General features: G+C 41.8%; 1 long non-coding RNA gene, 1 other non-coding gene and 1 pseudogene across 3 annotated transcripts; all 3 read right to left on the minus strand.

The window, feature by feature from the left end:
* Nucleotides 1-528: 528 nt before the first annotated feature.
* Nucleotides 529-27,995, minus strand: LOC107974298 (uncharacterized). 2 transcript variants are annotated; one of them, XR_002943164.2, is made up of 4 exons: nucleotides 27,930-27,989; nucleotides 21,230-21,308; nucleotides 1,514-1,704; nucleotides 626-836 (listed from the first exon to the last, which is right to left on the minus strand). It is a non-coding gene; the product is annotated as an uncharacterized LOC107974298 (long non-coding RNA). The 2 variants fall into 2 exon arrangements; XR_002943166.3 differs by lacking the exon at nucleotides 21,230-21,308 and having other exon boundaries at nucleotides 529-836; nucleotides 27,930-27,995.
* LOC112208651 (ferredoxin-2, mitochondrial-like) lies at nucleotides 23,141-23,654 on the minus strand (annotated as a pseudogene).
* LOC112206954 (U5 spliceosomal RNA) lies at nucleotides 24,287-24,401 on the minus strand. Its single transcript, XR_002941426.1, has one exon. It is a non-coding gene; the product is annotated as a U5 spliceosomal RNA (small nuclear RNA).
* Nucleotides 27,996-28,000: the final 5 nt, after the last annotated feature.

The raw sequence follows: 28,000 nt of genomic DNA on the forward strand, positions 1-28,000 counted from the left end.
CCCACATAAAAGTTAATGAATGTAATGAATGAATACCATAAAATTTTAAATCACAATTTTTTTTTTTTTGAGATGGAGTCTCACTCTGTCGTACAGGCTGGAGTGCAGTGGCGCAATCTTGGCTCACTGCAACCTCTACCCCCTGGGTTCAAGCAATTCTCCTGCCTCAGCCTCCCTAGTAGCTGGGATTACAGGTGTGCACCACCACGCCCAGCTAATTTTTGTATTTTTTATAGAGACGGGGTTTTGCCATGTTGGCCAGGCTGGTCTCAAACTCCTGACCTCAAGTGATGTCTCAACCTCGGCCTCCCAAAGTGCTGGGATTACAGGCGTGAGCCGCCGTGCCTGGCCTCTAAATCACAATATGTTTTAATTAAACATTTATAAATACTTCCATTGCACGGAGAAGTTTGAGGTCAGTCTAATACTTGTATAGCACTTTTCAAAGTAAACATGTTATTCTCTCTGCCTAAGTATTTACCATTTTTCCCTTTGTCTCATTTCCAAACAATTTGCTTGAATTTGTCTAGAGTGTTTCTCTTATGTATTTTTTTCCTAGAAACATAGTCAGACTGAAAAGTCTACATACGTAGATTTCAATCACGTTAGATGATTTCCTCAAATACGTCTTTGAGTACTGTTTATAATTTGGGGTACAGGGGCGCATTTTCCTCAGGGCCTCTCAAAATTCCTGGCTATCTCCCTGTACTCTGTCTCACAACGTCTTCTCTTTCATCATTTTCATACATTTTATTTTTCTCTGCTTCATGGAAGGGAAAAGCTTGTCCTCTGCAACATTGATTTGTTTCTGTGGAGTCTCATTTCTGTCTTTCTCTCTGCAATGTAAATTTCAATCCAATATTGGACCTTCAGTTTCTTGTCTCTCTTAGTACTCTCACCTAGCTTTTTAATCCTATTCTGCAACTGCTCATTTTAAATCACTCTCTCCTTATGGCTTTCTGCTTCTGTTACATACAGGTTGTATCTTCTTACATTCTGCCAAACTGTCAGCAGTTTTCCAAAAACTTTTCCTGGACCTGGAGTAAGGCCTGTTCCGAGGTCACCTCTTAATCAAATTCCTTAAGATGCTAATAGTTGCCAGGTGCGGTGGCTCACGCCTGTAATTCCAGCACTTTGGGAGGCCAAGGCAGGCGGATCACGAGGTCAGGAGATCGAGACCATCCTGGCTAACACGGTGAAACCCCGTCTCTGCTAAAAATTTTAAAAAATCATCTGGGTGCGGTGGCACGTGCCTGTAGTCCCAGCTACTCGGGAGGGCGAGACAGGAGAATCACTTGAACCCAGGAGGCGGAGGTTGCAGTGAGCCGAGATCGTGCCACTGCATTCCAGCTTGGGCGACAGAGTGAGACTCCGTCTCAAAACAAAAAAAAAAAAAAAAGAAAGAAAAAGAAAAAGAGAGACGCTAATAGTTCTGGTCCCTGACCCTATAGCATTTTATCACATATCCCCCCTGTTTCATCCCCTTTAACTCTAGAATGACAAAAGATCTCACCATTTCAAAGTCAATGGCCTGCCTGGATTACTCTCGGCTCATTCTATTCATGTTGATTCTGGTGGAATCCACTTTTCCTCTATTTTGAGGGAAGGTGGGTTGATGTGAGAATCTCTCAACCAACTCCAAACTCTGAAAAACTTTCATTCAGCTGGAATGACAGCGGATCTTCTATTACGTTGCCTGGTGACCTGAGAGAACACGAAGTACTTAACAACCATAATTCTCAAAAAGTACATCCGTCAACATTTTCCTTCATCTACTTCTTGCTCTTTGCATGGGAGGCCTTCCCCTGCAAGGCAACCTAATGCACTGATACCGCCTCTGCCTTCATCTTTCTGCCTACTTCTCCTCTGAGAGTCCCTGTTTGGGTGTAGGGAGAAAGAAAGGAACTGAGAGAAGAGACAGCATATTACCAGAGAGCTAGAAGAGAGGCTTTTGAATGTTCTCACCAAAAAGGAATGATAAATGCATGAGATGATGAACGTACTAAGTACCCTAATTTGATCATTATACATAATATATATGTATCAAAACATCAAGTTGTACTTCATAAATGTGCATAATTACAATGTGTCCATTTAAAAAAATAATTAATTGTTTTTAAAAAAGAGAAATAAAATGTTTCCCGACCTAATTTCAGGCAATCAGTCTTGGTCTGTTTTGGTGGAATAACTCTAGCATCTGCATGCTTTTTATTTTTTATTTTTATTTATTTTTTTTTTGGAGACAGAGTCTCGCTCTATCACCCAGGCTGGAGTGCAGTGGCATCTCAGCTCACTGCAACCTCCACCTCCCGGGTACAAGCAATTCTCATGCCTCAGCCTCCTAAGTAGCTTGGGACTACAGGCGTGTGGAGGCTGAGGCACGAGAATTGCTTGTACCCAGGAGGTGGAGGTTGCAGTGAGCTGAGATGCCACCGCACTCCAGCCTGGGTGATAGAGTGAGACTCTGTCTCCAAAAAAATAAATAAATAAAAATAAAAAATAAAAAGCATACAGCTGCTAAACTACGCCCAGCTAATTTTTGGCATTTTTAGTAGAGACGGGGTTTTGCCGTGTTGGCCAGGCTGGTCCCAAACTCCTGGCTTCAAGTGATCCACCCACCTTGGCCTCCCAAATGCATGTTTTTTAATTAGGCATTTTTCAATTAATTTAATGTGGTTGATTCTTCAGGTAGCAATTCCATTCAGAATTGTATTTTTTTGGTATGCTAATTTGTCCCTCTTCTTTGGCATCTTGATGGGATGACCATCAGGAGCAGCTGGATTACAGACTGCTAATTTAGGTCCTTTTGACCTAAGGCCTCTCTTCCTGTTTTTTTTTGAGAGTCTCGCTCTTGTCATCCAGGCTGGAGTGCAGTGGCACATCTCGGCTCACTGCAACCTTCACCTCCTGTTCAAGTGATTCTTCTGCCTCAGCCTCCTGCATAGCTGGGATTACAGGCACCCATGACGGCACCCGGCTAATTTTTTGTATTTTTAGTAGAGATGGGGTTTCACCATGTTGGCCAGGCGAGTCTTGAACTCCTGACCTCAGATGATCTGCCCACCTCAGCCTCCCAAAGTGCTGAGATTACAGGCATGAGCCACTGTGCCTGGCCCTCTCTTCCTATCTTTAAGTGTAAACGTTTTCCCTCATAACTGCCCTGACAATACCAATACCACAGCTGATATTTGTAGCACGAATATTTGATCAATGCAAACTTGATAGAAATAGCCTCACTATGAAAAATTCAAGCCAACCTCCCAACCTCAAAAGAAGTCTCCACACAACCTGGTAACAGCTTCATTTTAGCCACTGGAGAGCAGATGACACCTTACTATGATCTACGGTTGCACTCCTATACCTCAGTGCATAGGAACGGCATTTGCTATTGAAATTTCTCAGATACATGGAAGGGAATCTCCAGAATCTATATTCTGTCTTATCTATAAAGCATCCCATTATGTCAAACAAAACCCGTTTACATGAATGAATTCAAATTGATAAGAAAGAGGGCCAGGCGCAGTGGCCTGTAATCCCAGCACTTTGAGAGGCCAACGTGGACAGACCACTTGAGGTCAGGAGTTCAAGACCACCCTGGCCAACATGGTAAAACCCTGTCTCTACTAAAAATGCAAAAATTAGCCAGTGGTGCATGCCTGTGATTCCAGCTACACAGGTAGGTGAGGCAGGAGAGTCACTTGAACCCAGGAGGAGGAGGTGGCAGTGAACCGAGGTAGCGCCACTGCACTCCAGCCTGGGGGGATGAATGCGGCTCTGTCTCAAAAACTAACTAACTAACTACATAAATAAATAAATGAAAAGAAAAGAAATTGGCTGGGTGTGGTGGCTCACGCCTGTAATCCCAACACTTTGGGAGGCCGAGGTATGTGGATCACTTGAGGTCAGGAGTTCAAGATCAGCCTGGCCAACATGATGAGACCCCCGTCTCTACTAAAAATACAAAAACTTAGCTGGGCATGGTGGTGTGCACCTGTAATCCCAGCTACTCGGGAGGCTGAAGCAAGAGAATCGCTTGTACCCAGGAGGCGGTAGTTGCAGTGAGCCAAGATCGCGACACTGCAATCCAACCTGGGCGACAAAGCAAGACTCTGTCTCAAAAAAAAAAAAAAGGAAGAAATTTATAGGAAGAGTTGCATTATTTTTGACAGTGATATAATAGGAATCAAAAACAATATTTTGCAGCTTGTGTTAATTTTACTCTTATTGTAAGTCATTTTACTTTATAACAATTATAATCATCTTCATAGTATTCATACATCTTTATGTATAAATAAATCATATCATTTATTGAATAACCACATTATTTCAACTGTGATTGATTATCTAAATTGATTGAAATATAGAAATATAATTAGGCAACCATTGTTCTGATAAATGTTCGTTAACACATAAATGAATCTAGAATTAAGGGTTCAGGAGTCTATGGATTCTATAAAATTGATTGTGAATTTCTGAGTGTATGTGAGTTTTTTTTAATCAAGAGGGTTTGAGTTTTCAACAGATTCTCAAAGCAATTTATGACCAAAAGAAGGTTAAACACCATGCTTTAGGGATTTTTAAAAGTATATATTAATAACATTTCCTCTCCATCCCCCATTATTTTGAAATGATGAATCCAGTGCTCACGAGGCCAAAGACTTAAATATTATCAGAAAAGCTAAGAGGCTCATTTTGGAAAAACATACCACATTGTCACTAACAGTCTCTAAGTCCAAGTTATGGCCCTTACAACCTCCCAGAACCTTGGTTTCCTTATCTGTAAAATAAGAAGTTTGGACTAGAAAGATGAATTCTTAGATCACTCCCAGCTGTAAAATTGTAGGATTAGTATTGAAGACTCACACATAAACTTTAAAAAAATAAAATAAACAAACAAGACACATGGTTATAATATCCTTGCAACAGACACGATTTTATTAACATAATCAATGAAGTATTTAAACAGGAAGTTAAACTCTGTGAGTTCTCAGAATCTCATAAAATCCATTGTCTCTCAAATTCAAGCCTCTTGAAAGCTAGATATTTGATCTCAGATGAAATGACTTGATCAGTTTATATATTCTACTGTTTAAATTCTTGTCTGTTACAATGTTTTGCATGATGTTCAAAAAGCTTAATGAACAAAAGCAAACATTGTGGTGACCTATTGAGATGAAATAAGCAAAGTAAGGAGCAAAAAATGGTATAAACACATTGGCTCATCTAATCTAAACATGTGGTTGAGAGAAAAAGAAAACAATCCTTGTTCCCTGTAAATTAATTGTTATAATTTAACAGCAGGACAATCAAAATGTGGTTGGAAATGAGTGGTATATAATCATTGTGAAGAGGAAAGAGAGAAGCTGGCTGAGAAATACTGGACGGGTTTAAACATTGCAGAAGATCCTTGTTTATTTGCTCTGTAAGGCAGTGCAGGCACTCCATTAGCCAGCACCCCAGGATAAACCTATAAATATTTACTATCTCCTGGCTCAACTGCTGGACAAGTGACTGAAAATTACTCACTTCACTTGACTAGAGCTTGAACCACACATCTGATATTTGCAGACTCTTTTGAATAATGGTCATATCACAAAGTTATTTTTTTAAATCAAGCAGATTTTTAGTTTGCAGATTAAACCATTGCTCCATGTGCATTTGATGGGCTAAGAATGGAGTCCACTAGACATGAAAACAGAGGAGTTGATTTTTTAATCTAATAATAGAATTATTTGGCCAGGCATGATGGCTCACGCCTGTAATCCCAGCACTTTGGGAGGCCGAGGCGGGTGGATCACCTGAGGTCAGGAGTTTGAGACCAGCCTGACCAACATGGTGAAACCCCATCTCTACTAAAACTACAAAAAATTGGCCAGGTATGGTGGCAGGTGCCTGTAATCCCAGCTACTTGGGAGGCTGAGGCAGGAGAATTACTTCAACGCAGGAGGCAGAGGTTGCAGTGAGCTGAGATCGGGCCATTTCACTCCAGCCTGGGTGACAAAAGCAAGATTCCAACTCAAAAAAGAAAAAAAGAAAAAAAGAAAAAACCTCGAATTAATTGCTTTAAAGTGGAGGTATTAGGCTAAACATATTGCCAGAGGCAAGATTTGAGTAAAAAGACCTAAGCAGATAATAGCTATGTCTTCAGGTGAGAAATGAACATGCACATAATTGAGTTACTTCTGAAGCCATATAAATTGGTTTGTTTCTGATTATTGGGAAGATTGTTAGAAAATCATAATTTATTTTCCTATTTTGAAGTTTTCCTAATAATTTATTATTGTAGTCTTCTCTACAACCTTAAGAGAGACGGAGAAGGGAAATGTGGTTGAAAAGAGCCAGGTTATTTTCTAGGGGTCAAAACTTGTCTATTATAGATGTTGACATGGATGTGGTGAAAAGGGAACACTTAGGCCGGGCGTGGTGGCTCACACCTGTAATCCCAGCACTTTGGGAGGCCGAGGTGGGCGGATCACCTGAGGTCAGGAGTTTGAGACCAGCCTGACCAACATGGCGAAACCCTGTCTTTACTAAACATACAAAAAATTAGCTGGGCGTGGTGACAGGTGCCCGTAATCCCAGCTACTCAGCAGGCTGAGGCAGGAGAATCACTTGAACCTGGGAGGTGGAGGTTACAGTGAGCCGAGTCGCCCACTGCACTCCAGCCTGGGCAACAAGACTGAAACTGTCTCAAAAAAAAAAAAAAAAAAAAAAAAAGAAAAGAAAAAAAAGGAAAAGGGAACAGTGATGGTGGGAATGTAAGTTAGTACAACCACTATGGAAAACAGTATAGAGATTCCTTAAAGAACTAAAAGTAGAACTACCCTTCGATCTAAAATCCCACTACTGGGTATGTACCCAAAGGAAAAGAATTCATTGTATGGAAACGACACTCGCACATGCATGTTTATAGCAGCGCAATTTGCAATTGCAAAGATGTGGAACCAGCCTAAGTGCCCATCAACCAATGAATAAAGAAAATGTGGTTTATATACATGATGGAATACTACTCAGCCATTAGAAGGAGTAAAATAATATCTTTTGCAGCAACTTGGATGGAGTTGGAGGCCATCATTCTAAGAGAAGTAACTCAGGAATGGAAAACTAAATATTGTATGTTCTCACCTACAAGAGGGAGCTAAGCTATGAGGCTGCAAAGGAATAAGAATCACATAATGAACTTTGGGGGCTCTGGGGAAAGGTTGGGAGGGGTGAGGGATAAAAGACTACATATGGGGTGCAGTGTACACTGCTTGGATGACTGGTGCACTAAAATCTCAGAAACCACCACTAAAAGAACTTATCAGTGTAATCAAAAACCACCTGTACCTCCAAAACCTACTGAAATAAAAATTAAAAATAAAAACAATAGAAAAATAAAAAGTGAACAAAGGATTTGAATAGACATTTCTTAAAAGAAGACATAGAAATGACCAACAAGTATGTGAATAAATGCTCAATCTCACTACTAAGAGAAATGCAAATCAAAACCGCAATAAGATATCATCTCACCCCAGTTAAAATGGCTATTATCAAAAAGACAAAAAATATCAAATGCCAATGAGGACGTGGAGAAACAAGAACTCTTATACACTGTCAGTGGGAATGTTAATTAGTACAGCCGTTATGGTAAAACAGTATGGAGGTTCCTCAAAAAACTCAAAATAGAACTACCAAGTGATTCATACATCTCACTGCTGGACATACATACAAAATAAAGGAATTCTGTATATGGAGGAGATATCTGCATTCCCTTGTTTATCACAGCACTATTTACAATAAATGTCCATCAGCAGATGAATGGATAAAGAAAATGTGGTATATATACCACATATGGCTGGATAGCATACAATGGAATGCTATCGAGCCATAAAAAAGAATGGAATCATGTATTTTGCAACAACATGGAGGGACTGGAGGTCATTGTCTTAAGTGAAACAAGTCAGGCACAGAAAGTAACACATCACCTGTTCTCACTCTAAGTGGGTGCTAAAAAAATGTGTACACATGCATGTAGAGAGTGGAATGACAGACGATGGAGACTCAGAAGGGTGAAGGGGTGGAAGGGGGAGGATTATGAGAAATTAGTTGATGGGTACAATGTGTTATTTGCATGATCCATACCTTAAAAGCCCTGACTTGACCACTATGCGATATATGCTTGTAACAAAATTGTACGTTTCCCCCAAAAAACAAAAACAAAACGTGTCTTTTGTGAAGCCACAACTTAAAGCTACTTCAGTTATAAGCTGAAGGAAAAGCTCTTTCCAATACATCATTTTACTGATCTACTAACCATGCTGCTGTTCAAATTTGGACCTTGCAATAACCAAAATAACACCTTTTATAGAAACACTTTTGTGGGTATGATATATATAGCCAATAAGTATAATACTCTCTGGATCCCAGAAAAGAGAGAGTAGAAATGGCAACATGCTCCTTTTAGAAGTAAATGAGAATGACTGGTCTGACAGCATTGCAAACTAAAGTAATTGCCAAAAATATATACAGAGTTCTATAAACATGCCTATTATTTATAGTGCATTATAATTTGTTGCTTTAATTATATGTGATAGTATAATTACTCGCTATGATAATCTGTCCTAAAATATCATAATTTCAATTATATGTATTTGATCTACTAGTTTCTCGGAAGAAATAAAAGCTAAGTGTCTTCCGTAATCCCATGTTCTATCCATTGATTGTATAAAAATAATATGCACTATAATGTGTGCCATTTTGTGAAAGTTGTGTTATATAGAACAGCATAAAAAGTACCACTGGGGGCCAGGTGCAGTGACTCACACCTGTAATCCCAGCACTTTGGGAGGCCGAGGCGGGCTGATCACCTGAGGTCAGGAGTTCGAGACCAGCCTGGCCAACATGGTGAAACCCCGTCTCTACTAAAAATACAAAAAAAAAAAAAAAAAAAAATTAGCAGGGCGTGGTGGTGGCCACCTATAATCCCAGCTACTCGGCAGGCTGAGACAGGAGAATCGCTTGAACCCAGGAGGCAAAGGTTGCAGTGAGCCGAGATCATGCCACACTGCACTCCAGCCTGGGCAACAAAGAGAGAAACTCCATCTCAAAAAAAAAAAAAGTACTACTGGGTGGGTGCAGTGGCTCACACCTGTAATCTCAACTTTAGAAGGCCCAGGAGGGAGTACTGTTTGAGGGCAGGAGCTTGAGACCAGCCCTGGCAACACAGTGAGACCCCCCATCTCTAAAAAAATTAAAAATCAGCTGGGTGCGGTGGTGTGCACCTGTAGTCCTATCTTTTCGGAAGGCTGAGGCAGAAGGATTGCTTGAGCCCCGGAGTTCAAGGTTGCAGTGAGCCATGATCACACCACTGCACTCCAGCCTGGGTGACAGAACAAGATTCTGTCTCAAAATAAAACTTTTTTTTTTTTTAAAGTACCACTGCTGTCCTCAAGAGTTTTACAAATCATGAAGGGGAACAAGTCACACGGTCAACAAAATTCAACAATCATCTTTACCAGTCATCTTCTATCTGTCATACTGGGCTAGACACAGAGGAGTTGTGATGCTTAATAAAAACAATTTCAGCCGGGAGCGGTGGCTCACGCCTGTAATCCCAACACTTTGGAAGGCCGAGGTGGGCAGATCACTAGGTCAGGAGATCGAGACCATCCTGGCTAACATGGTGAAACTCTGTCTCTACTAAAAATACAAAAAAATTAGCCGGGCGTGGTGGCGGGCGCCTGTAGTCCCAGCTACTCGGGAGGCTGAGGCAGGAGAATGGCGTGAACCCGGGAGGCGGAGCTTGCAGTGAGCCGAGATCACGCCACTGCACTCCAGCCTGGGCGACAGAGTGAGACTCCGTCTCAAAACAAAACAGAACAAAATAAACAAAACAGTTTCAACATTTTAATATAATAGCATGCATGATATCTGTTATTCATTCAGTGAACAAAACTTTCTCCCAAGCCTACCTTTTGATATTCACAATCTATAGGAGTAAGACGTAATAAGTAGGCAAACAAATGACATCTTGAATTACACATTAGGAAAAGAGTCACACAGGGTGAAGACGAAGAATGAAGAGGGACATCTGCTTCTATGAGCTTTATTAAAGGAGGCCTATGTGTGGTATCCCTCAAGGACTGAGACAGCTCCTGCCTGGCAGGAGAGAGAGGAGAGTGATCAAAGGCTTCAAGGCACAAAGGAGCACGGTGTTCCTGTAGATGGAAGTAAGCCAGTGTGGCTGGAGCACAGTGCACTTGGAAAGACCTCTTGAAATGAAAGGAAAACTGGAGTGAGATCAGCACTTGAGAGGTGCACGCTACACAAGAATGCAGAGGGCAAAGCATGAAGCAGGATCCAGAAGATACCATAGAGTAGGTGGTGTTTTGTTTTTTTGTGTGTGTGACGGAGTCTCACCCTATTGCCCAGGCTGGAGTGCAGTGGTGCAATCTCGGCTCACTGCAAGCTCTGCCACCTGGGTTCAAGTGATTCTCCTGCCTCAGCCTCCCAAGTAGCTGAAATTACAGGCGCCCGCCACCGTGCCCCGCTAATTTTTGCATTTTTAGTAGAGACGGGATTTCACCATCTTGGCCAGGCTGGTCTTGAACTCCTGACCTCGTGATCCACCCGCCTCGGCCTGCCAAATTGCTGGGATTACAGGCGTGAGCCACCGTTGCTGGGCTGAGGAGATGGTATTTTAAGATGAGATTTGAAGGCATGGTATGTTTTCTGTAGGCCATGATAGCATAAGAGGGAATGAGTAACACTGTGATGCAAAGAAAACTTCCAACAGTGGCATTTATTCTCAGAGGATTCAAACATTTGTGCAGGGAGATGCAATAGATACGTTTGTAATGGTGAGGTCTTAAATACTAAGATAAGATTGATGCGTTTTATTATTCAAGCAATAGGGAAACTACTTAAGCACTATAAACAGGAAGTGGCTTGATCAAGGGAAGTTTTGTGAGGCTCATTGGGAGGAGTATGTGAGACAGGTTGGAGGCAGAGATGCCCACAAGAAAGCCAATGAAATAGAGTAAGTGTGAAGAGGTGGCTCTCTACAGGGGTGGTGGCAACAGACATATGCATAAGGTGAGGAGTACAGAGACAACTGTATTGTCACTAGTCACTAGGTACGGCATCATTGATTTCAACCGACTCCTGAGAGATCTCAGCTCACGCAACATCTATAAACAACCATGGAGAGAAGCAATGTTCAGGATAGGTATGTAGTTTTAATACTATACACGGCTGGGCACAGTGGCTCACTCCTGTAATCCCAGCACTTTGGGAGGCTGAGGCAGGTAGATCACAAGGTCAGGAGTTTGAGATGAGCCTGGCCAATATGGTGAAACCCCATCTCTATTAAAAATACAAAAATTAGCTGGGCATGGTGGTGTGCACCTGTAGTCCCAGCTACTTGGGAGGCTGAGGCAGAAGAATCGTTTGAACCCCGGAGGTGGAAGTTGCAGTGAGCCAAGATCAAGCCACTGCACTCCAGCCTGAGCGACAGAGCAAGACTGTCTCAAAAAAAAAAAAAAAAAGAAAGAAAGAAAAAGAAAAAGACTATACACTTAATCGTTTCTCTGGTTACTCTGAAATTCACCCCTTTACGGAGGCAGGGTTGCCAGAAGATAAGGATTCTGAGCTGTATCACCTTGGCCTGAATTGCACTGACTGAATTTTAGTTCATGTGAGACCACCAGTGGGAGCGAGGTGTATCAAGAGAGAGTTCTGTGGCCTGCATCAACACACTGATGCTAAGAACGATGCTGCAGGTAGGATTTGCTATACCACATCAGACGATCTTTAGGATAATCCTGGGCAGACATCTCATTCCAGTCTCTTAGGAATGTTTGTAACAGCTGTGCTTCTTCAGAGTATTTGATTTGTTTTCTTCTGATTATTAATTATGAAGTTTGTGATTAATCAGGCTTTCCTTTTAGGAGTTACTACTGGAAACTTTATAGCCAATCTGTGGCCCTTGTTGATGGATTACTTTTGTGTCTTAACCTCCATGTTACGCTCTCACTTCTTTTCTCTTTCCTCTTTTTAATTTTCCTCCGTTTATTGCATGAGATATTACTGAAGTTTATAAGATTTTGGAAACCACCTTAGTTTCTAGAATAAGTAACAGTAAGATTAGGAAAATGGAATAAAATGCTGAATAAGTGCTAATTCTTTTCCTTTTTCTTCTTTTTTTTTTTTTTTTTTTTTTTTTGAGACGGAGGTTTGCTCTGTCTCCCAGGCTGTAGTACAGTGGTGCAATCTTGGCTCACTGCAACCTCCGCCTCCTGGGTTCAAGCAATTCTTCTGCCTCAGCCTCTCAAGTAGCTGGGACTACAGGCACGCGCCACCATGCCTGGCTAATTCTTGTACTTTTAGTAGAGACAGGGTTTCACCATATTGGCCAGGCTGGCCTCGAACTCCTGACTTTGTGATCCACCTGCCTTGATCTCCCAAAGTGCTAGGATTACAGGCGTGAGCCACCACGTCTGGCAGGTGCTAATTATTTTTCTTGTAGCCAACCTTTCCTACCCTCTATGGGTAGAAGTTTGTTTTTCTTTTATTTTGTTTTGTTAATTGACAGGAGCAAAATCTGTCTTTAAAAAAAGCATAAATTGCATTTGTTCATTTATTTTGTCTGCCATTTTGAAAGCATCCCAACAAAAGGCCAACAGTTGCAAAACCAAAAATCTGTAACTTCAGACAACTCTTTCCATTTATAGAAGGTGGATGACTTTGTTATAGAAGATGCCGGGCGTGGTGGCTCACGCCTATAATCCCAGCACTTTGGGAGGCCGAGGTGGGCAGATCACAAGGTCAGGAGATCAAGACCATCCTGTCCAACACGGTGAAACCCCGTCTCTATTAAAAATACAAAAAAAATTAGCCGGGCGTGGTGGTGGGCACCTGTAGTCCCAGCTACTTGGGAGGCTAAGGCAGGAGAAAGGCGTGAACCCGGGAGGTGGAGGTTGCAGTGAGCCGAGATGGCGCCACTGCACTCCAGCCTGGGCAACAGAACGAGACTCTGTCTTAAAAAAAAAAAAAAAAAAAAATGACTCCTCCATTTATAGAGGAGACTGGATGACATAAGACTAAGAGAAAATAAGTTGTTAAAGAAACTAGAACAAAACTAAGGAAGGAGAGGAGAAGGAGCAAAGACCCAATTTAAATTTAAATACTGCTGATTGGAGAGGTTGATGAATGAGTACAAATACAGAGTTCTACAGAAGAAAGAAGACCTAGCGATTGTTAGATGAGTAGGTGGCTGTAGTTGACAATGATCTATTGCATATTTCAAAATAGCTAGAAAAGAATAATTGGAATGTTTCTTGCAGAAAGAGAAGACAAATACTTAGGGTGATGGATATCTCAAGTACATTGGTTTGATCTGTGCAAATTACATGGATGTATTAAATTATCACTGTACCTTGAAAATATGTACGTCTATTACATATCAATAAAAATAAATAAAATTGAAAAATAAATAAATACTTCTGATTTTAACCACTAGATGAAGTAAAGCCAAAACTATATAATTGGTATTGAAATTGTGAGATTACCCAGTTTCCTCTGTCATAAAGTGCTCTCACTGACATGGTCAAATTTATTCAGATAAGAAATTCTAGATTTGTTCTCTGTCATGTCCATGATGTCCTAGACTGGCAAGACATTCACATAAGAAGGATGTGATGTTGCTTTTTTACGGGTGATAAATAAGAAACCAGCAAGATAAAAAGATCAACCAAAGATCCCAGAGGGACTTATGACAGAGTTGATGATGGAAGCCATCATCCTATGCAGTGGGTTGACAGCCGATTCAGACCTGTATCGTAGATTCTATTGGATTCATGAGAAATATAAGATGATATCACAATGTAAGTCTCTTTAGTCACTTGTGAGTCCCTCATCCCTAATGAACATACACAAAAAGTAGCTAAGATGCACCTGTCCTCAATCAGGGAATCACCCCCACACGCTTGTGATTCAGAGTGAAAGGGCCACAAACTTGAGTAGAGTGCCAAAATTCTACAAGCCAGAGAAAGTCTGTGATATGAGAGAGACTACTGATATTTTAGCCAGGCTTTCAGATCATTGAGTCATGGCCTGCTATGCACTGGGGAGCGGTGATGAACAAGACAGATCTGGCCCCTGCCCTGGTGCCTCTTAGTAATAATACTCATTGTGAATTTACTACATGCCAAGGTCCATTCCAATCACTGTACATCACTTAACTGATTAAAGCATCACATCAATCCTGTGAGTTAGATATTACAGTTATCCTCATTTTACAGATTAAGAAAATGAAGCACAAAAGAAGTTAAAGTTCCATAACTTGAATGAAGTTCCAGTTTCTGTTCCCAAATGTAAGAAGCTTAGGAGTCATTATTTCCAACCTCCTAACAAGAAAAAAAATGCTGAGTAAACTAAAATCAACAACTCTTCTTAGATCCATCAGAGAATTGAGGCAACAGGGCAAACTGCTGCCCTGAAAGCCAGAAAGACAGACAGGTGGATACAGAGAATCACAGCTTTCCAGGCAAATCCCCACAGCTAGACCTAATATGGCAGGAACACTTAAAACTGTGATTAATGAATTGGCGGGTGCTCAGTGTAGATTAACTTGAGGCCTAAAGCTTCCAGGGGGCCCAGTCTTAAGGAGCCCTCACACTTCTGTGAGGTTTATCTCTGGGAGCTCTGCCAGGTTCTTCGGTGATGATCTGAAAAGAAGTCCTCTCCTAGTTCTGGCAGGAGAAGAAGAGGGGCCATTTTGAAATATGACCAGACACCTCTGTTCCCCTGAAAAAGGGGACTACCCTCAAAGGAAAACTATTTTCTTTTCTTTTCTTTTTCTTTTTCTTTTTTTTTTTTTGAGTCAGAGTCTCACTCTGTTGCCCAGGCTGGAGTGTAGTGGTGCCATCTCGGCTCACTGCAACCTCCACCTCCCAGGTTGAAGCGATTTTCCTGCCTCAGCCTCCCGAGTAGCTGGGATTACAGGCACATGCTACCACGCCTGGCTAATTTTTGTATTTTCAGTAAAGATGGGGTTTCACCATATTGGCCAGGCTGGTCTCGAACTCCCAACCTCGTGATCTGCCCACCTCAGCCTCCCAAAGTGCTGGGATTATAGGCGTGAGCCACCGTGCCCAGCCAAAGGAAAACTATTTTACCAGAGCCTCTGACTGGAGTTTTTACCAAAGCTTAACCAAGCTATAACAAGGGAAATATTCAAATCTAGTACATTGTAGACTTCCACATAGGGGAAAGAAAATAGCCGACTCAGACTCCCCAAAAGACTGAGATCTAATCATAAGACTACAAAATATTTTCCATCCTCCTCACCCTACCACCATATCAATAGGGCTCTAGTGTAATAACAGAGGAATACAGCTAAAATAACTGGAAGCCTCAAACTCTATTTAAAGAGTCTCTAGAAAAACCCAAAGCCAGCAGAGGAGACAAAAACAATGACACTGGAAGATATTTTAGCTTCTGACACCAGAGCTAAAGAAACAATATGCATAGACTAACTCTAGCCGGAAAAGCATGAAAACACAAAGCCTCACATTACCTCTGTTCCTCTTACCAGGTGTATTATGTCCAGCTTGCAACAACAAATTTCAAGGTATGCTGAAAGGCAAAAAACAATCTGAAGAGGCAATGCAAGCATCAGACCAGATTCAATATGGGAGACATTCTGGAATCATCTGACTGGAAATGTAAAATAACTATGATTAATATGCTAAAGGCTTGAATAGAAAAAGTGGACAACATGCAGAAAGGGAGGTAACCTGTAAGCAGAAAAATGAAAACTCTAAGAAAGAATCCAAAGGAAATGCCACAAATCAAAAAGTGTAATGGAAATAAAGAATGCATTTCGACAGGTGTGGTGGCTCATGCCTGTAATCCCAGCACTTTGGGAGGCCAAGGTAGGTGGATCACCTGAGGTCAGGAGCTCAAGACCAGCCTGGTCAACATGGTGAAACCTCATCTCTACCAAAAATACAAAAATTAGCCAGGTGTGGTGGTACATACCTGTAATCCCAGCTACTCGGGAGGCTGAGGCAGGAGAATAGCTTGAACCCGGGAGGTGGAGGTTGCAGTGAGCCGAGATCGTGCCATTGCACTCCAGCCTGGGCAACAAGAGCGAAACTCCATCTCAAAAAAAAAAAAAAAAAAAAAAGAATGCATTTCATGGGCTCATTAGTAGACTAGAGACAGCTGAGGAAAGAATCAGTGAGCTTAGGGCTCATCAGTAGACTAGAGACAGCTGAGGAAAGAATCAGTGAGCTTAGGGCTCATCAGTAGACTAGAGACAGCTGAGGAAACAATCAGTGCGCTTAACAAGATGTCAATAGAAACTTGCAAAATGAAAATGCAAAAAAAAAAAAACCTGCAAAAAGAAAAAAAAAGGAAGACACAGTACAGAATATCCAAGAACTGTGGGACAATTTCTAAAGATGCAACATGTGTGTAATGGGAATAGCAGAAGGAGAAGAAAAAGAATGGTGAAAGGAGAGTCATGAAGACTTGGGACGTAATGAGAGTGTATAACCGAAAAATCTAAGGGAACCTGGGCTTCTCTGGAGTGTTAGGGACCAATTGAAAAATAGACACAGAAATCAAATATGTTTCAATATGTCAGCCTTGTTGCTGATATTGGTTCAGAGAAAGTGGCTTGGACCCAAAGGCAAAATGACTTCCAACTCCTGCTCATCACAGATTACATTTAGCCACTCAGTCGAAACAGAGATGCTACACCGTTAGTGCTCCCTGGGCTGGGCTTGTTGCCTGAAGAAAGTAGAAATCCAGAACAGGTGTAGCTTGTGGGTGGTTAGTAACACAAGAGAAAGCCAGAGATGGAGATTTGCACACTCACTCATCCTTATCCTGAAGTTTTCAACCAGCTAAGTTACTTCCCCTGTGGAGGGAAGCCAGTAAGGAACAGAGAAAGCAATTGAATGAAAAATCTCCTCCTCCTGTGGGAGGAGAGAGTGCCACCGCTTGTTAGAAATGTGAGGCACGGGAAATACGCGTGTAGCCAGGGAGAAATCAACCTCTAAGCCGACCCCTGGAAAGTATACACGAACTGACATGAGGGGTGGAGCTGCAGATTGTGGCGCTTCCAGGCATCAGAAACACACTAGATTTAAAAATTAATATTTTAAAATGATACTTGTTCTGGTACATTTTTTCAGATCTACCTTGTGAGCAAATGAGGAGAAATGTATATTTTAAAAGACTATGGAAGGAGAAAGGAGATACTCCATAAATAAAAGAAAAATCATGCCTTATTCATTTTTGTTTTCCTAGATCCTACCAGAAACAGTGCCTTGGTCGACACAGTGTTTATAAATGAATGTTACAGTGGAAGACAATGAGGCACATATTAAGCAACTATTTATAGCTACTGTTAAGAATCATCATTATAAGTCTTTTAAAATGTTCTTGAATTCGTGGGTATCAGATAATACTGATTTTTAAAAAAAAATCTGGGTCACTGAATATGTAAATTAATCAGATGAATAAATGAATCGTTTTCTCCAAAATAACCAGAGGTTTTTGAGTTGAGGGAAACTACCTGATAAATGAACTGAGATTTCTGTTTCCCTAAAATCTAGAATTGTTCAGAAAAAGAAAATACTTTGAGATATTTATGCAAACCTTCTGATGTGGGAAGATTCACCCATATCAAATTGATGGCATTTATATCTCACTACAATATAGCTTTGTTGAGTGACGAGATTTAAGAGCTATTAAGGGATTGGAAAGATAAAGATAAGCCTGACAGGGGAATTAAGACTAGAGAGAAAGTGAGAGTCTAGAGGAGGAAGGAAGGCTTAGGCTGGAAACGTAGGAAATGGGGCGCCATTGTCCATGAGCAACTGCATCTTCCTTTAAGAAGCCATTTCAGGCTGGGCGCGGTGGCTCATGCCAGTAATCCCAGCACTCTGGGAGGCTGAGGCAGGTGGATCACGAGGTCAGGAGTTCAAGACCACTCTGGCCAAGACGGTGAAACCCCATGTCTACTAAAAATACAAAAATTAACTGGGCGTGGTGGTGGGTGCCTGTAATCCCAGCTACTCGGGAGGCTGAGGCAGAGAATTGCTTGAACCTGGGAGGCAGAGGTTGCAGTGAGCTGAGATCGCGCCACTGCGCTCCAGCCTGAGCGACAGAGTGAGACTCCAACTCAAAAAAAAAAAAAAAGGCAGAAAAAAAAGAAGCCATTTCAAACCTTTGCCTTATGGGTATATATGAATGAGGCTAATTCATATTTTAACCACACAAGTAAGCCAAAGGAGCTGGACTAGCAGAACTGCTGTCAGCAGAGCCTGTTGCAAGCTGTATCCCCTGGCTGTGTGCTTGACTGAATTCCTTTCTAGCCCTGGGTTGAGCGTCATTGATTTAGGAACCTCACCGGGCTGTTTTTGTTGTTGTTATTTCCATTGCTTGCCCGCTTTCCTGATTATAACAATCAACCTAGTTGCAGTGGTCATTTCTTGCCTGTCCATTCATTCAGGGTGTTCTTGGATTATATGTCAGATATCCATAAATTGCAAAACTGCATAAATATCAAGTGTGAGCCCTTAGAACCAGTAACAATAAATACCTCATTGTTGGACCAACCCATCCAGTGCCACTAAATCAATACTGCTAATAGAAATGTGTCTCTCCCTCTTCTAATCTTCCTCACCAAGAAAATTCTCTCTCTCTCTCTCTCCTCATTAATTATGAAATCAATAGACCCGGTAGGGTGGCTCATGCCTGTAATCCCAGCACTTTGGGAGGCTGAGGTAGGCAGATCACTGGAGGTCAGGAGTTTGAGACCAGCCTGGCCAAGATGGCAAAGCCCCGTCTCTACAAAAAATACAAAAATTAGCCAGGCCTGATGGTGCATACCTGTGGTCCCAGCTACTCGGGAGGCTGCAGCATAAGCCAAGATCGTGGCACTGCACTCCAGCCTGGGCATCAGAGTGAGACTGTCTTAAAAAAAAAAATTATAAAATAAACAGCTTCCAGAAATTAGAGAGGCTTTGTCCAAACCCTGCATGATTCACTCTTGTTCGTTCTTTGAATAACTCGTATGAGCAGAAATGGCCTTATAAGTAGGTAAAAGAGAAGATTTACTTAGGAAGATTTTTGGAACATTGAGAATACTTGCCTGCAGTAACCAGCCTCCAACGTGACCCCCAGTGATCCCCACTTTCTGATATTCATACCCTGTGTAACTCCCTTCCATATTGGGCCAGGGTGGGTCAGTGTGTCCAAGAGAATACGGCAGAAGTGATGACATGTCACTTCTGAAATTAAGTTATAAGAGACACCACAGCTTGCTCTTGATTGCACTTTCTCTTTGTCTCCTAGATCGCTTACTGGGGGGAAGCCAGCTGCCGTGTCATGAGTGCCCACTGTGGAAATGAACTGAAACCTCCTGCCGACAGCCACCCAGGTGAGCTTGGAATTGGATGCTCCAGTCCAGCCAAACCCTCAGTTTACTGTAACCCCAGTTGACAGCTTGACTACTACCTTCCGGGACACCCTGAAGCAGAACCACCCAGCTAAGCTCCTCCTGAATTCCTGACTCACAGAAACTATGCAAGATAATAAATATTTGTAGTTTTATCTCTTTAAGTTTTGCGGTAATTTGTTATGAAGCAATAAATAACTAGTAGACTACCCATGAATTAATTCTTTTACTAATTCATTTATTCAACAAGTACCTGTTAAAGTCTACAGTCTTTCAATCTCTGTAACACACTTCAGTGCCATAATAAAGCAATATATCCCCTCAAGGAGCTAACAGAATCATTTGGAACACAAGTACATAAATAGTGTTAATTCAAATTGGTAAGTGCAATGAAAAAGTTATATTAAAAAGCATGCAAAACTAGAAAGTTTATCCAGAAGAGTTTGGTAAAGCTTCATAGAACTATCATACTTACATTGTGTCTTAAAGAACAAGGAGAATCAGCCAATGAGGAGATAAAATGTATTGCAAGGAAGAAATAGCCATTAGCCAAAGCTGAATTCATGAGGTATCATACTGTATGCAGCGATTTGGAGTCAGTTTAGTGCTTCTGGAATGGAATACTAGAAGTAGAGAATGGCGGGAGATATATCTAGGAATGTATTACAAAGGGCCCTAAATGCTATATTAGAACAGTTAAAGTTTATCCTATAGGTCCTGCAGAGCCAATGAGCGCCCATAAACAGACAAAAAAAATGTCATCATCAAATTTGCATTTGGTTACAGAATGAATGCAGGATGGATCTGAGGTCAAAAAGGCTAGAAGCCAGGACTCCAGTTGGAAAGCTGGTCTTGCAATGATCAAATAAGAGAGGATAAAGGCCTGGATTAGGGCCTTGGTGGCAGGAATGGAGAGGACTAGATGACTGTTTGGACATGGGGAAAAGCAAAGGAGGAATAAAGGACAATGTTCTGCTTCGCGACTGTGTGACATGATGGAATGTGATTCCACCACAAGAGAAAATAGACAGAGGGGAGAAAAAGATTATTGGGGAAGTTTCTAAGTTCAGTCTGGGCTATGCTAAGGTTGAAACTGCTCCCCTTTGGTAAGAAACATCACATAATTGGTAGTAATACCTTTGTCTACAATTAAAGTCCCATCATCCCTGGTAGGGAGGTATGACATGCCAACGCACACCGTAAGACAGTGAAGTGTAAAGAACTGAGAATCAGGAAATATGCACACATCAAAATGGCAATCTTTCATTGATAGAAAGAAACAAGACTTTATATAAATCTTGGCAGTCTTTTGGGTATAGGAGCGCCTGGCGAGGGGGTGGTGATTCAGTGGGAAACCGGCGAATCATGGGGAAATTCTATTACACGCAGGAAGCCAAATTTAGGATCTAAAATAGGACCTCCCTGACTCAAATTTCCTTTTCAAACATGGTATTATCAAGAGTAATTGGATTATTTCAAATGTTATTTCTAGAGTTTCATTTTAAAATAAAATTATATTGGCCACTCAAAGCACAGACTGGATTGCCATCTGTTTCCTACTCCAGTATATTCTTGCCGTCTGGGTATTTGCCTTCTCAGAGAAAGAAAGAGAAGGCAAACGGCTTAGGATGTGGGGAAGAATATGCAATGGGACTTATTGAAGATGGCAGCATAGCCCGGGGCTTTTTCTTCTTATTTGGGAAAGCTGTTGCTGGAGGAGAAAAAAAAAGTGAGAATGGGAAAGAAAGTAACTTTTTTTTTTTTAGCACTTACCAGATGTCAGGCTTGACTAGGTGTTTTCCATATACTGTCATTTAATCCTCATACATTTGGAAGGTGTGTATTATTAACCCTGTTACAGAAATCAGGAAGCAGGCTTTCAGAAAGTTTAAGTAATTTGCCTAAAACTGCACAGGACACTGCTTTCAAAATCTATCTGTTTTCCCCCTTAATTAAATGATGAGTCACCTGTTCATTCACAGCTAATGTATATTGCAAGGAGAAAGTGATCCTTTTGCTTGATAAAACACACTTTTTGAATCATCATGGAAAATGTGCGGTACCCCAAATAACCCATCCAGAAACAGCAAAGAAGACGCGGTAGGGTAAGACTTTCTCTTCCCTAGTCTCAGCATATGGATAATTCCTCCTTTTGGAATTGAAGTCATAACTACTGAATTTTTCATAAATATTTTAAATGGAAAAATCCTCATTGCCCTTTTGAATTATAATTCTAATACTTGTTCCTGTAGGGGAAGAGAAAAGAGAGAGAAAGAAAAATGGGTAAGGAAAAAGTAGAGTTCCTTGGTAGTCCCATGCTGCCCAGAAATGATCACTGTTCAAAATTCGTATAGTATTTCTATGAACTTTTTTCTAGGCAAATGCATATGTGTGTCTAAGTATGTACACACAGACACACACATATATGAGATTTTCCTATAAGGGCTTCTGTGCAATCTGCTTTTCTCATTTATTTAACAACATATTGTTTAAATATCTCATGATGCATATAGCTACCCGATTCGTTGAAAGAGCTTCACTCTATTCTATTATTTAGAAATGGTTACCAAACTTGGCCGGGCGCGGTGGCTCACGCCTGTAATCCCAGCACTTTGGGAGGCTGAGGTGGGCGGATCATGAGGTCAGGAGATGGAGACCATCCTGGCTCACATGGTGAAACCCTGTCTCTACTAAAAATACAAAAAATTAGCCGAGCGTGGTGGCGGGCGCCTGCAGTCCCAGCTACTTGGGAGGCTGAAGCAAGAGAATGGCGTGAACCTGGGAGGCTGAGCTTGCAGTGAGACGAGATTGTGCCACTGTACTCCAGCCTGGGTGACAGAGCAAGACTCCGTCTCGAAAAAACAAAAAAAGAAACAATAAAAGGAAAAAGAAATGGTTACCAAACTTAAATAGCATTTCAAGAGCAAAATAAAGTTAATGAAGGGTGGAACAACATGCAAATCTGAAACTACCTATATTGTGTATCTCTAGTGCATTTGTTCTCTAGTGTCCATCTCTGTACCCTACAGTTAGTTGGCTCAAGAAGCAGATACTTTCAGATGAAATTTTCCCAGAGCAGAAAAAAAATTAAAAACCTTAGTTGGACCATCGATTGCTGGAGTCAGAAGTAGACCCGCAGTTGCTCCTCAATCTTGCTTTGCACACTGGCAATGTCTCACCCACTCCCAACATCCCAACTCCTCTGTCCTGGGGCTCGTTCCCATGGCACATTATATTCTTTTACACCAGGAGCATCCTACAGAGAGTTGCCTACCTAAGAAGCGGCAGCCTGATGCTGATGAAAATCCAGCTATGGCTCACAACTGAATAAACTGTTTATCTGTTCCTGTTGTGTGATACAGTCACTACATACTCTAGAAAATAATCTCTCTCTCTCTCTTTTTTTTTTAGGCCCATGACATAGTTTTACTGCAGCTCCAATCTGACTCTACCCTACTCACACTCTATTCTCAGGGGTTTGGGGAAGACCACCCCACTAGGGGCCTTGTCCCCACCAGAGCTTGGACATGGGATCTCTCTCAAGCAGGGGACTTTGTCCTTCTTGGAGGCTTCCTGTCTTTCTCAGGACTGTACGTGCTCTGAGCTGGGCTCGGCTGACACTTGGCTGTTCCTTCAGTCTTGGCCCTGAGGCCATGACAATCCGGGAAGTTCCGGCTGTCCATGTCAGTGGGGCCTGGGGATGTGGCAGTCCACGTAGAAGTTCCTGGCGTTCTAGGGCAGACTGAATTCTGCCCCTTCCAGCTCCAGCATCAGCACGATCTGCCAGCCCAGCAGGGAGTTCTCCCGGAGGAGGGAGGCCATGTCTAGCATGCTGTCTTCCCTCTCTTCGGGAGGAGGCAGAAGGTCCAGGTCTTTGCTCACATGCACATGGCAGGTGGAGCATGCCAGGAAGGCTTCACAGGCACCTTCCAGGTTCACCCCATGGCATTGGGTCAGGTGGAGAATATTGTCCTCCGACTCTGCAGCTCACTGGATCCGCCAGCCTGACAGGTCTACAAACACCACGTTCACCACATCCCTGGGCACGTCAGCCTGTCTCCTGAAATGTCCTGGTTGTCACTGGCGCCTACGCCTCCCTGGACCCTAAAGAGCTCCTGGGTCTGTTACACAAGGTGTCCCTGGCAGCCCACAGCAGAACCCTGGCACTCATTCTTCCCCGGCCCTCGGAGGCGGCCATGACAGGTGTCGGGTGAACCAGTCAGACAATTATCTCTGTTATCTTTCATCATGGCTCACCAAAAGGGAATTTTTTCTCAAAGTATATATCCAGTTTTTTATGTCTGACCATTATAAATCAATCTTCCAAATTTGATGAAAAAGTTATCTAGTCATTTTCAAGTTAAATCATAATCACAAAAAAAGAAAAAAATAGAGCAAAACATGATGTCATTTACATAGATCGGGAGTCTGCAAATTAGAGCCATGGTTCAAATTCAGCCCATTGCCTGTTTTTATAAATAAAGTTGTTTTTTTTGTTTTGTTTTGTTTTGTTTTTTGAGACAGAGTCTTGCTCTGTTACACAGGCTGGAGTACAGTAGAGCAATCTTGGCTCACTGTAATCTCCTCCTCCCAGGTTCAAGCAATTCTATTGCCTCAGCCCCCCAAGTAGCTGGGATTACAGGCATGTGCTGCCACGCCCGGCTAAGTTTTGTATTTTTAGTAGAGACAGGGTTTCGCCATGTTGGCCAGGCTGGTCGTGAACTCCTGACCTCAGGGGATCCACCTGCCTCAGCCTCCCAAAGTGCTGGGATTACAGGCATGAGCCACTGTGCCTGCCCTAAATAAAGTTTAAAAAAAAAGCTTTTTATTAGCCCTGCCTAAGCAAGACCTCAAAAAATTTGGTTATCAACTCACACTGTTCCTCTCCATGGAAACTTTTAGTAAATGGCAAAAAACTTATTCATTCTAAAGAATGAGCATTATAAATAAAGTTTTATTGGAATGCAGCCACACACATTGATTTATGTATTGTCTATGGCTACTTTCACCCTATAATGGCCAAGTTGAGAATTGCAGCAGAGATCATATGGCCTTCAAAGCTTAAAATATTTACTATGTGGCCCTTTAGAGAATGTTTGGCAACCCCTGATATAAATCAATACTCAAGAATCTTTCAAATGATTTGATATGTTTTCTCTGCTAGAGTCCCATTTTGTCTCATAGAGACACAGTGCCTTATGTCAACAAAATGTCCCAGTGGTAAGAATTCTTAGAAGAGCAGCTCTTCAGTGAGACTGGTCTTTCTCTTTGGGGACAGTGAAATGTTTCTCTGTCTCCTCCGGTGATATCCCTCTAAGTGATGCCTTCTCCCCTTCATGCATCCCTAGCACGACAATGACACTTGCCAAGAGTCCTACCATGCTACTCAGCAATTTCTCTCCCTGCTTACCAGAAAGGAAGAAAGAAATTCAAGAAAACAAATTAAGAAAGAAAATGTGGGTGGAGGACGGATCACTTACTGGTATCTCCTCCACCCATCCTGTCTCCTGTCCCTACTCCGATCACCAGTGAGACGCCTGAGGTGTGGGAGGGGCTGTCGACAAAAGCGTGAGTGCCTGCAGATGTGGGTGTGTGCCTTTGAAAGCGAGACTGTTGGAGAATGGCCCTGTGCTCAAAGGAGAGAGAATTTGTCCCCCGGGACAGAGAGCATCTGTAGGAAATTACAAACTTGAGGTCACGTGTATTTAAGAGTGAGAAACTCAGTGTGGAAGAGACTTCGACAGAGTGAGTGATAGAGATGTGAATGTACCCAGGACAGTGAGCGTGTAAGACAGTGAAGAAGGCAGGGATGAATATGTGTCCCAGAAAGACACCACATGTGTGACTGTGTGTGTGAACAAACAGAGAAGGAAAATAAATGAAATTCATGAGGAGGGATACAAAATATGGATGAGACTGAGATTCTTTCCAGCAAGAGGGGATTTATACATATATGATGTCACTTTGGTGTGACTACATTGCATGTCAATCCAGTAACACCAACAAGAAATTCAATCTTAATCCAACTCCTCTGGGTTGTAAAGCATAGTAGAATTGGATGACAAGATGGTTAACTATATCCCTGCATTTTCATGAATTGAGGTAATTTTAAATGATGTAGGCAGGAAAACCATTTAAAGACAGAAATCAACTATCTCACAAAATATGTGTTCTTCTAGTGTTTTGTTGAGATTTCGATTCCACCAATAATAATGTATTGTAATCACCAATTAACCACTTATTTCACTTGTATTTCCCACTTCATTCTGGGTCTCCCACACAATGTTTGATGCATGGTTTATAGTCATTAAATATTTGCTGAATGAACATATTGATCAGTGAAATAGGTTAGCTCTAAACTGAAAATTACAACTCCTGCCATCGATATGCAGGTAAAAAAGACAGCTGCTCATAGGCTACTTCCGTAATCCCTTCAATGAGACGCAAACTGATAGCAAGGATCATGGTTATTGTCATTGCCACAATTGAAAGACAATGATATATGTGCACCAGTCTTCATTACAATCTTTTTAAACACTTTTAAAAAAAGTTTTGGTATTTAAATAACTTTTTGTTTGTTTGTTTGTTGTTGTTGTCGAGACAGGGTCTCCCTGTGTTGGTAGGGCTGGTCTCAAACTCCTGGGCTCAAGCAATCCTCCCACCTCAGCCTCCCAAAGTTCTGGGACTGCAGGCGTGAGTCACCATGCCTGGCGAACATCACTCCTAGAACAACAAAGAATGAGAACTGGCTCATGATCAGCCAGGTCCCCAGTTGTGGAGAAAAAGTATTCTCTCTCAGGACCTGAATATCAACCCTTGTGGGAGAAGCTTATGTCTGGAGTTGGATTTCACTCAGATAAGACATGGCAGAGCTGACTATTCCCCAGCAGCATTTGCCTCTGCTGTAGCTAAGGGATAGATGGACATTTCTGTTAAGTTGAACTATTCCCCAAACAGAATAAGCATATCCTGCCCAAAGGGAAGTTTATAACATCAAGACCATCTCAAGGGTTGGATTTGGGTGCAGACAATGAACCTGAGAACTATACAGTTTTAGAGCTTCAAAGCTTCTTAGAGAGAGATGACCAAATGTTCCAGTTTCTCCAGGATAGTCCCAGTTTATGCCTTTTGTCTTGGTGTAATTTCAAAGGCAGCCACTTTCACTCTAGAAAGTTAATTATATGGTCAACCTGCTCAGAAATGATCTAATGCTCACTTTACGTAACCGATGCTTGTAACCTGGAGCAGTGAAGTGTCTCACCCAGTCACATAGCTAGTGGGACTGTGTGCCCATTCGCTGTGGGACTTTCACCATTGCAAGTGGTAACAAAACTTTTCTTTTTGCAGAAAACTCAGGAGAAAGCCTTCACCTCCCTATCATGTAATTCTCTAATGACATGAATAAAAACAGAAGGAAACTGTCTTAGAGACATTCACTTTCCTAAGGCTTAAACTATGGAAGGATTTCTTCATTCATAAAGGAAATGCATATGTTTAGAGAAAACATTTCAATCGGAAAAAAGGGTCCAGATTCAGGCCTCAAGAGAGGGTTCACGGATCTCTCACAGGAAGGAATTCAAAGTGAGTTGCAGAGTACAGTGAGAAGAGATAGTTTACTGAAAGCTACTCAGTTACAGAGCAAGAATGTCCTCAGAAAGCAAGACGAGGAATGCACCATCTTTGTTTTAAACTCTTCTTATATAGGGATCTTATCTATGTAAAAGCTAAGCTGTGTCTACATGCGGGTGAGCCGAAAAAATGACATTTATTACTTTGTTGATTTAAAGAAAGTTATCCTTGGCATTTTAGTGCGTAAGTACATCAAAGCATGACTATAGTCACCTTAAAAGCACATATCGTTTTGCAATATTGGGACATCTGGGCATTTTGTTGTCACAGGAGTTTGTCCTTGCAGGCGTTATTAAGCTGTTTCCTTGGTGGTAAACATCTTATGGCCATGGGTCGTGACTGGCAAGGAATGCATCTTACTAGTTTTAAGATGGAATTGATTTGAAAATGATGTCACCCTGGCTCTCCTATATCCCTGTTTCCCTAACAATTCCACCATCATAGTGGCCTTATCTCAAGTACAACTCAAAATCCTTGATTGTGGGTATACCGAGGGTGGTGAATTTCAGCTTACGCTTACGCTGCTGGGTAAAGTCCAGCCAGGATTGTGCCTATTCCTGGCATGGGGATAGGAGATGGGTGTTGTGGCTACAAGGTCAGCACTAATTTGCTGACATATGATGAATCTGTACACTGCATTAGACATTAGACATTTATGGACATTTAAAAAAGTATTTGTATAAAACACTTTCCATTCCCTGCTACATAATGTTTTGGATCCTAAAACAACTCAGTGCAGAGGTCAAATTTTGGAGTTCAGCAAAGGCTCCAGTAATCTTACGCAATACATGGGACCTTCACTGACGAAAGAGCTATTGGGTAATTTCATGATATGATGACCTACCTCTCACATACCCAATTTGTCACCTCCTTTCTTCCCTCTCTGTCCTACGTTGGCTCAGGCTTTGTCACTTT

This window comes from Pan troglodytes, chromosome 1, assembly GCF_028858775.2.
Source record: "Pan troglodytes isolate AG18354 chromosome 1, NHGRI_mPanTro3-v2.0_pri, whole genome shotgun sequence".
NCBI classification, from domain to species: domain Eukaryota; kingdom Metazoa; phylum Chordata; class Mammalia; order Primates; family Hominidae; genus Pan; species Pan troglodytes.